The sequence below is a fragment of the Salvelinus sp. IW2-2015 genome, unplaced genomic scaffold, assembly GCF_002910315.2.
Source record: "Salvelinus sp. IW2-2015 unplaced genomic scaffold, ASM291031v2 Un_scaffold2117, whole genome shotgun sequence".
Taxonomy (NCBI): Eukaryota; Metazoa; Chordata; class Actinopteri; order Salmoniformes; family Salmonidae; genus Salvelinus; species Salvelinus sp. IW2-2015.
The window spans coordinates 56,209-63,419 of NW_019943454.1; positions in this window are offsets into that span (position 1 = coordinate 56,209).

A 7,211-nucleotide genomic window follows, 5' to 3' on the forward strand; every position below is an offset into this window, starting at 1 on the left:
GACATGGGGCTGTGCATTATCATGCTGAAAATGAGGTGATGGCGGCGGATGAATGGCAACACAATGCGCCCCAGGATCTCATCACGGTATCCCTGTTCATTCAAATTGCCATCAATAAAATGCAATTGTGTTTAATGTTCATAGCTTATGCCTGCCCATACCATAATCCCACCGCCACCATGGGCACTCTGTTCACAACGTTGACATCAGCAAACCGCTCGCCAACACGACGCCATACATGCTCTCTGCCATCTGCCTGTTACATTTACATTTAAGTCATTTAGCAGACGCTCTTATCCAGAGCGACTTACAAATTGGTGCATTCACCTTATGACATCCAGTGAAAACAGCCACTTTACAATAGTGCATCTAAATCTTTTAAGGGGGGGGGGGTGAGAAGGATTACTTTATCCTATCCTAGGTTACAGTATACAGTTATTGAAGAAGGAACACCACCAGACAGTTAAAGGTGGAGGCTAGACAGTAGTGTTGAAGGAACACCACCAGACAGTTAAAGGTGGAGGCTAGACAGTAGTGTTGAAGGAGGAACACCACCAGACAGTTAAAGGTGGAGGCTAGACAGTAGTGTTGAAGAAGGAACACCACCAGACAGTTAAAGGTGGAGGCTAGACAGTAGTGTTGAAGAAGAAAGATTGAAAAATATTTGTTAAAAATAATAAATACTCTACAATATGAGATAAACAGTATTTCTCGTTGGTCCTGTAGGCCTAATCGTCTACACCACATTTATCCGGGCATTTCAGCGGATCATTTGAATCACTAGGCTGCTGCACATTTCAGATGGAGACATTAAAATCCTGAGATTACATCTGACTGAGATTACGATGTTACGGACTGCTACCATGTGAAGCTCTAAACCGCTTCTGCTGATAGCAAACTGAAAATTGCTTCTTTCAGCGTCTCAAATGGCACCCTATTCCCTATATAGTGCACTACTTTAGGCATTGTGGGCCCTGGATAAAAGTAGTGCACTATAAAGGGAATAGGGTGCCATTTGGGAATCAGCTTCCTACTGTGCTGAGGATTTCCAAACCTGTCGCAGAGAGAATCAAGAAAGAGACTACATTCACTGTCGAGCCTGTCAGGTTATGACTCCTGCTTTAGGTTTTCAGTTGAGGTGCCAGTCAGGATGTAAACAGACGTAGTAGTTGTAGTACCAGTAGTAACAGCATTAGTAGTAGTAGTAGTAACAGTAGTAATAATAGTACTAGTAGTAACAGTAGTAGTAGTAGTAGTAGTAGTCATAGTAGTAGTAGTAGGAGTAGTAACAGTATTAGTAGTAGGAGTAGTAACAGTATTAGTAGTGACAGTAGTAACAGCAGTAGTAACAGTATTAGTAGTAGTAGTRACCGTAGTAGTAGTAGTAGTAGTAGTAGTAACAGTAGTCGTAGTAGTAGTAGTAGTAGTAGTAGATGTAACAGATTAGCTAATTGCAGCCTAGTGTTAAAGATGGTAAAATAGTAGTCCAGTAGTAGTCAGTAGTAGTAGTAGTAGTAGTAGTAGTAGTAGTAGTAGTAGTAAAGTAAGTAGTAACAGTATAGTAGTAGTAAGTAGTAAAGTAGTAGTAAGTAGTAGTAAGTAGAATTAGTAGTAGTAGAGTAGTAGTAGTTAGTAACAGTAGGTATAGTAAGTAGTAGTAGTTAGTTAGGTACTGTAACGTAGTAGTATGTTAGTAGTATCAGTAGTAGTAGTAGTAGTAGATAGTAGTAACAGTAGTAAGATAGTTAGTCAGTAGTAGTATGTGTAAACAGTTAGTTAGTACTACGCAGTAAATCAGTACGTGTAGATAGTAGTAGTAGTAGTAGTAGTAGTAGTCAGTAGTAGTAGTACATACAATAAGTAGTTAGTTAGCTTAAGATAAGATAGTAAGCCTCTAGTAGTTAGTAACAGTAGTAGTATTAGTGGTAGTAGTAGCAGTAACAGTAGTAGTAGTAGTAGTAACAGTAACAGTGGTAGTATTAGAAGTAGTTACTGTAGAAGTAGTAGTGGTAGTAGTAGTAGTAGTGTTGGTAGTGGTGGTGGTGGTAGTAGTAGTGGTAGTAGTTATAGTAGTGATAGTAATGGGGGTAGTAGTAGTAGTGGTGGTGGTGGTAGTAGCCGTGGTAGTAGTTATAGTAGTGATAGTAGTGGGGGTAGTAGTAGTAATAGTAGTATTAGTAGTAGTGGTGGTGGTGATAGTAGTAGTAGTAGTAGTGGTGGTAGAAGTAGTAGTAGTGGCAGTGGTTGTAGTAGTAGTAGCAGTAATAGTGGTGGTGGTGGTGGTGGTAGTAGTAATGGTGGTAGTAGTAGTAGTAGTAGCAGCGTAATAGTAGTAGTAGTAGTGGTGTTATTAGTAGTCATAGTAGTAGTGGTAGTAGCAGTAGTAGTAGTAGAGTAGTAGTAGTAGTAGTAGTGGTAGTGGTAGTAGTAGTATAGTAGTAGTAGTAGTAGAGTAGTATTAGTAGTAGTGGTGGTAGTAGTAGTAGTAGTAGTGGGAGAGTAATAGTAGTAGTAGTAGTAGTGGTGGTAGTAGTAATGGGAGAGTAATAGTAGAAGTGGTAGTAGTAATAGTAGTAGAGTAGTAGTAGTGGTGGTAGTAGTAATAGTGGTGGTGGTGGTGGTGGTAGTAGTAGTAGTAGTGGTGGTAGTAGTGGTAGTAGTAGTAGTGGGGGAGTAATAGTAGTAGTAGTAGTAGTAGTAGAGTAGTAGTAGTAGTAGTAGTAGCAGTAGTAGTAGTGGGATAGTAATAGTAGTAGTGGTAGTAGTAGTACAGTAGTAGAAGTGGTGGTAGTAGTAGTAGTAGTAGAAGTTGAAGTAGTAGCAGTAGTAGTTGTGGTGGTAGTAGTAGTAGTAGTAGTGGTGGTGGTGGTGGTGGTAGTAGTAGACGTTGTAGTGGTGGTAGTGATAGTAGTAGTAATGCTAGTAGTGGTAGTAGTGATAGTAGTAGTAGTGGTAGTAATGATAGTAGTGGTAGTAGTGGTAGTAGTAGTGATAGTAGTGGTGGTAGTAGTAGTAGTAGTGGTAGAGTGGTAGTAGTGATGGTAGTAATAGTAGTGATAGTAGTAGTAGTAGTAGTAGTAGTAGTAGTAGTAGTAGTAGTAGTAGTAGTAGTAGTGGTGGTGGTGGTGGTCGTGGTGGTCGTGGTAGTGGTGGTAGTAGTAGTAGTAGTAGCATTAGTGGTGGTGATAGTAGTAGTGGGAGAGTAATAGTAGTAGTATAAGTGGTAGTAGTGGTAGAGTAGTAGTAGTAGTAATAGTAGCAGTAGAAGTGGTAATTGTGGTGATGGTAGTAGTAGTAGTAGTAGCCCGGTATGGTGTAGTAAGTAGTGGTGGTAGTGTAGTAGTGGTTGTAGTGGTAGTAGTAGTGATGGTAGTGGTAGTAGTAGTCAGTATGGTAGAGGGGTGCCGTCAGTAGTAATGAATAGTATTAGGAGTGATAGTAGTAGTAGTAGTAGTAGTAGTCAGTAGTTAGTAACGTAGTAGTATAGTAGTAGTAGTCAGTGGTCGTGTGCGGTGTCGTCGTGTCCATGTGGTCGTGTAGTGGTGGTAGTAGTGGTTAGTAGCTATGGTAGTGTAGGTAAGTAGTGGTAGAGTAATAGTCAGAGTTAGCTAGTATTAGTATTAGTCAGTAGTTGTACATAAAGTGTACATTTGGTATGTTAGTAGTAGTTAGCGGTTGTGTAGTATGGTGAGTGCTAGTATTGGTATAGTAGTAGTAGTGTGGATAGTCAGTAAAGTAGTAGTAGAAAGTGTGGTGGTGGTGGCGGGGAGCTAGTGAAATAGTGTAGTAGTAGTAGGTAGTATATAGTCGATGTAGTGAGATAGATAGTATAGTGGTAGTAGTGGTGGTAGTGTAGGAGCTAGTCGTACGTAGTAGTGAGTGGTAAGTAGTAGGTCTAGATAGTCAGTACTAGTAGTAGTCAGTAGGTAGTAGTAGTAGTTAGTAGTAGTTCCAGAGATAGTAGTATGAGTAGTAGTAGTATAGTGCGGAGGGATGTAGCTAGTAAAATAAAAGTAGAGTTGTAGTAGAGGTGAGTAGTAGTCAGTAATGAGAGTAGTGTTAGTATGGGGGATAGTGTGTAGTAGCTATAGTAGTATAGTAGTAGTATAGTAGTAGTAGTAGCTATATAGTTAGTAGTAGTAGTGGTGGTAGTAGTAGTAGTAGTAGTAGTAGTGGTAGTAGTAGTGGTAGTATAGATAGTATTAGTCTGGTAGTAGTAGGAGTAGTAGTAGTAGTGTCAGTTAGTAAGTGGTGGGTGGTAGTAGTAGTAGGTGTTCGTGGTAGTAAGTAGTAGTAGTAGTAGTAGTGGTGGTAGTGGTAGTAGTAGTAGAGGGGTGTAGTAGTAGTAGTTTAGTAGTAGTAGTAGTAGTAGTAGTAGTAGTAGTAGTAGTAGTAGTATAGTAGTAGTAGTAGTAGTAGTAGTATAGTAGTAGTACGGTAGTGTGTGTAGTAGATAGTAGTAGTAGTGGTGGTAGGGTCGTAGCCAGTAGTGGTGGTAGCTCAAGTGCGTAGTAGTAGTAGTATTAGTAGTAGTAGTAGTAGTAGTGTATGTAGTAGTAGTGGGAGAGTAATAGTAGTAAGTAGTAGTAGTAGTAGTGGGGTAGTGGTAGTGGCTAGAGTAGAGTAGTCGGTGCGTAGTAGTATATGGTACGTGGATAGCAGTCAGTGTAGTAGTAGCTAGTAGTAGTAGTGGCGTGGTATGGTGCATGTTAGGTGTAGTAGTAGTAGTGTCGGTAGTAGGTAGCTAGTAGCTGTACCGGTAGAGTAGTATAGTGGTGGTAGTAGTGGTAGTAGTGGTATCAGGTTAGTATAGTAGTGTAGTAGTAGTGGTGGTTAGTAGTGTCGGAGTAGTGGTAGTAGTCAGTAGTAGTAGTAGTAGTCTAGTAGTGGTGCGTGTGTTAGTAGTAGTAGTGTAGTAGTGAGTAGTAGCTTTAGTAGTAGGTGGTCGGTAGGGTAGTAGTGTAGTGGTCGTGGAGGTAGTAGGCAGTTCGGGCGAGTAGTGTGGTGGTGAGTAGTCAGTAGTACATAGTAGTAGTGGTAGTGTAAGTAGTAGCTTACTAAGTAGTAGTCGGTAGTATAGTGGAGAGTAATAGCGCTGCTTACTCTCTGTTTCTATCTATTTCATACCTTTACCTCTACCTACATTGTACATATTACCTCAATTACCTCAACTGAACCTGTAGCTCCCGCCACATTGACTCTGTTACCCGTACCCCCCTGTATATAGCCTCCACATTGGACTCGTACCGTAACACACTGTATATAGCCTCCACAATTGACTCTGTACCGGTACCCCCTGTATATAGCCCCAACATTGACTCCTGTAACCCGTTATACCACATTGCCTTAAGTACCCCTATATTACTCCACATTGACCTGTACGTACCCCCTGTATATAGCCTCCACATTGAACTTGTACCGGTACCCCGTATAAGCCTCCACATTACTCCATGTACGTACCATAGCCACGACTCTACTACACCTGTATATACCTCCACATTGACTCTGTACCGTATACCCTGTATATATCCTCCACAATTAACTCCTGTAACCGTAATACCCGGGTATCATAACTCGACATTGACTCTGTACCGTAACACCCTGTTATATAGCCTCCCATTGACTCTGTACCGAATACCCTGTATATATCCTCCACATTAACTCGTACCGTAATACCCCTGCTATATAGACTCGACATTGACTCTGTGTACCTAACACCCTGTATATAGCCTCCACATTGACTCTGTTACCGGTACCCCTGTATATGAGCCTCCACATTGACTCTGGTACTGGTACCCCCTGTATATAGCCTCCACATTGACTTCTGTACCGGGTACCCCTGTGATGACAGCCTTCACCACTGACTCTTGTACCGTCGACCCCCTTTATGAGCCTCCACAATTGACTTCTGCTACTGTTAACACCCTGTATATAGCCTCCACATGACTCTGTACCGTCACACCCTGTGTATAGCCTCCACATTGGCTCTGTACCGTAACACCCGTACTATAGCCCTCCACATTGGCTCTGCTACCGTAACCCCTGTATATAGCCTCCACGATGACTCTGTACCGGTACCTCCTGTATATAGCCTCCACATTTGACTCTGTACCGTACCCCACTGTATATAGCCTCCCACACTGACTCTGTAACCGGTACCCTATAAAGTCTCCACATTGCACTCTGTGTACCGGTACCCCCTGTATATAGCTCCACATTTGACTCTGTACCAGGTACCCCCTGTATTATAGCCTCGCACATTGCACTCCAGGTAACTGTACCCCCCTTATTGGCCTCCCACATTGACTCTGTACCGTAATACCCTGTATTATAGCCTCCACATTGACTGTGCTACCGTACTCCCGTATATAGCCTCCACATTGCTCTGCTACCTGGTACCCCCTGTATATAGCCTCCACATTTGACTCTGTACCGGTACCCCCTGTATATAGCCTCCACATTGACTCTGTACCGGTACCCCCTGTATATAGCCTCCACATTAACTCTGTACCGGTACCCCCTTTATATAGCCTCACTACGGATATTTTATTGTTCCTTAATTATTATTATTTATTTTTTTACTTCAGTTTATTTTAGTAAATAATTTCTTTACACTTTTCTTTCTTAAAACTGCTTTGTTGGTTAAGGGCTTGTAAGTCAGCATTTCACTGTAAGGTCTACCTACACCTGTTGTATCCGGCGCATGTGACAAATCAAATTCAATTTGATGCTTTGTCAAATTGATGATCATCAATCAACGTAAGTGTTGAAGCCTATAGACTACTGGGAAATAAGAAAAGCCCCTCAGAGGTACTCTTTCACTATGATAATGTGATTGAGTGGTTGACAATAGCGGCCTATACTTCCTACAGTACTGCTTGCCTAGCAGCCTGGTCTCATAGACTGGACTTAACATAGTAAACGTAAATCTGGGAAACTCAAATTAGTTGATATGATATGTTTTGGTTATATAAGTCAGCTGAGCAATGGGTATGGGGATAAATGTAACGACTCTCAAGGAAACAATGGAGTAAAAACAAGCTTCTATTTTGGGTTCTGATGGGTTCTGATGGGTTCTGATGGTTTCTATGGGTTCTGATGGGTTCTGATGGGTTCTGATGGGTTCTGATGGTTTCTATGGGTTCTGATGGGTTCTGATGGGTTCTGATGTGTTCTGACAGTTGATCTAAGCTCCTGAGGCATTTATAAGT